The sequence below is a fragment of the Bremia lactucae genome, linkage group LG11 (genome assembly GCF_004359215.1).
Source record: "Bremia lactucae strain SF5 linkage group LG11, whole genome shotgun sequence".
Classification (NCBI taxonomy): Eukaryota; Oomycota; class Peronosporomycetes; order Peronosporales; family Peronosporaceae; genus Bremia; species Bremia lactucae.
Genome location: NC_090620.1, coordinates 1,924,770 through 1,928,137, shown reverse-complemented (window position 1 = coordinate 1,928,137; position 3,368 = coordinate 1,924,770).

Here is a 3,368-nt window from a genome sequence, read left to right as displayed (position 1 = left end):
TCCTCAGCGCGAAAGTTCTTCGCGCTGGGATCAAGGCCATGTAGCTTTGTCGCAATAAATAAGGGATATTTATTGTGAGGAGTAGTTTCTCCAGACACGCTATTGATTTAGCCGTTCTGGCAAAAGCCACGGCTTCTTTTCAGGAGCGAGATGAGACATTTTACTGTCTTCACTCCCCTGAGTGGTACCCACTGAAGCAGGGGTACCACAAGAGCTTTTCTTACGATGACTTACGCCACCGTCGTCACCTTGCACAGAGACACGTGCAGATGACCGTATGGAGACCGTACGAGAGATCGTACGGGCGATGAGGGATCATCCTCATCGTCGGATCCAAAAAGACTGTTTACACGTCTATCAGAATGAGCCCTCTCATTCGAAGGCTCATAGTCAGCCGCCTGACGGGTATTAGGCGACTGTTCCATTCTCCCCGAGTCGGCCACTTCATCCGACTCGCACTCGTAGTCGACCTCCAAAGAGGGGTCGTATTCACGTGGTGAATCACCTCGTGCACTCGCAACACCAAGTGTTGCGCGAGTGGAAGACACTACGGTAGACGGAACGTCTACTGCAAGAGATAGCAGTGCGTCACTCGCGGCTGCACGAACCGCAGCCGAAGGCTCAGCACTATCATCACCCCGCATAAATTGTTTCTTCATGCGATGGAATTTAAAATGGTGGATCTGACCAATCAAAATCATTTTAAAAATTAAGTGGTCACATTGCGACCACTCCATCTAATGACATTCAGAGTGATTGCCGTTTAAGGGAGGGGTGGTGTAACGGGGTGTATCGTTCCATGAAATTAACACTAAAAGATTGTTAATTAAAATATTATCTAAAAGGCAGATAATATTTGCAGGATATTACTTTATTTAGTAATATCCTGAATTCTTATCCATAACTAGGTATAGACCATTATGTCTATTTATTCCGCAGACTAATCAGCTGTAGAAGTAATCAAAGAGAGTTACGAGATAAGATAGATAAGAATTCATTTACATGTTTAGTATTAGTTTATAGTTAAGTCAGCATTTACAAAGATAGATTAAGAGACACTTAACTATATTAATACAGTTTTCATTTTACACTCTTAAGCTAACTTGCCTTAAGAGAAGTCTTCCTCTATACGTACAGTGTACGTCTCCTAACGAAAGGCACCACTCACAACTGAAGCAGTGTGAAGTGGACTTGTACTGAAACAGTACAAGTCGCAGTGCCCCGTTACATTGATCGTGTATGCATTTTCTTGGCGGTGCAGCACACGAAATGAGCGGATATGTCTGAGCAGTAATTTATTACTGCCCCCCTTCGACACTACGTGTTTGGTAGATTTACCGTAGACAGTAGGTTTAGATCGTTTACAATAGATGAAAGAATGTTTGCTCTTCCATTTTTGTCAGAGTTCTGTTCCTGTTTGTCCACCGCGTCAGCAATAGATTCCTGTACGAAATGGACCACTGCTTCTAACCAACAGGAATTCTCCTGCTGACTCGGTTTTGTTTTTGCTTTCAGTGCGACCGGTGTGCACTGCGGAGATGTCATTCTCCTCTCTAGTGAGAGCATTATTGATCTCACTAATATTGTTGTTTGCAATGCTGACTGTTTCTGTTGGATAATGGGTTGATCAAGACGTCCCACTTCCCGGAACTGACGCCAGGGCACACGCTAGGATGGGCTGCAAGGGTTAAGCGGCAATTCCTTGGCTTGGATCAAGATACAAGAGCGTGAGTAGTGACTCACTCCTTAACAACACAAGACGATCTTATCCTCTAAATTTGTTTGATCCATTTTTCAGGTTATGAGCCTAATAAGCGATCAAGCCTGCACGATTAGCGTTGCTGTACGGATGGCAATGATAGCCTCGAGACTAAGGCAACCAGCGCGGTGCGCGCTCGGCCTGGTGACGCCGCCACTGGATAGTGACCCCCCCCCCCGCACCGCAGCCCACGAGTGACGGAAGCCCAAGCGACAGCCCGATCCCCGAATACGAAATAATGATGAGCCAGCTGTAACTAAGTACTGATCTGCTGCAGCAACATGTCGGAACATGTGGACCTTATACGGTTATGGGCTTGGACAAGCTTCTGCTGTCTTGGAGTTGTTAAAGAAATTAAAGCTTGATAACGCAAACAGCGTACGTGTCCCCATCGGTGGCGAAGACTCGATCGCGGAGGACGAAAAGATGCACAGGAACTATTAAGAATCCCACGATTAAGTGTTTTCAATCGCTTGTGGAGAGTTTGCTGTGGATAGCGCGTTGCACTTGGCCTGACATTGCCTATGCGGTGCATCGAGCAACCAGGCGCACACATTCCTCCACGGTAGCCGACTTCAAAATGGACAAGTGACCGCTGCGGTACTTGAATGATACGGCCATGATAAAATAACGGATGCGACCTGCCGTGTACTATGACCTTGATTTTTAAGTGGAATATATATAAGACGCCGACAATGCAGGCGACAAGGCTGACCGTAAAATTGTCACTGGCTTAATTGTTGAATTAAATGCATGATGATAACCTGGCAAACAAAGAAACAGGGAGCCGTCGCGCTCCCCACCGCTGGGGCAGAGTTTGTCGCGGCTATTGGTATTCGACAATTGTGCTTAAATGTGGGTATGAATGTGAAGTTGCCCAAACCTATGGCCATGGACAATCAGGCGGCCATAAAGCAAATAGAATGTGAGACCAGCAGAGCACAGGCAAAACATGTAGACATCAAGTTTAAATTTGTCCGCGACCTGCACGCTAAGGGTCTACTGACACCGGACTACGTATGTACCGATAAAAGTGGAGGCGGATATCCTGCTAAGCCGCTGGCTGCACCGCGACTGAAGGATTTTTGGAGGCGGATATCCTGCTAAGCAGCTGGCTGCACCGCGACTGAAGGATTTTATGCGACCTTATTGGTGTTGATTAACACAAGAGTGGATGCAATACCATGGTAGTCGGGAAGGAGTGTTGGAAAATAGGTTGATCAAGACGTTCCACATCCCGAAACCGACGCCCAGGGCACGCTGTAGGATGGGCTGCAAGTGCTAGATGGTATTACCTTGGCTAGGATCAAGATACAAGTGAGTAAGTAGTGACTCACTCCGTAATAACACAAGACGATCTTAGCCCTCTATATTTGTTTGATCCATTTTTACACGCTATCAAAGTCAGCAATAGCGTTATCGCTATTACTTTGTTGTTGTAACGTGCTAAAGTTGCCCTAATGTTACACAGTCCCCATTAAGTACATTTGGTACTTAAGGGGATGGTCAATTACTAAATAATAGTAATTAGACCCAACACTCGGGTGTGGTGCACATTTGTGACCAACCCTTGTGGATGTGATGCACATGGGTGCATTCACATTAGGAG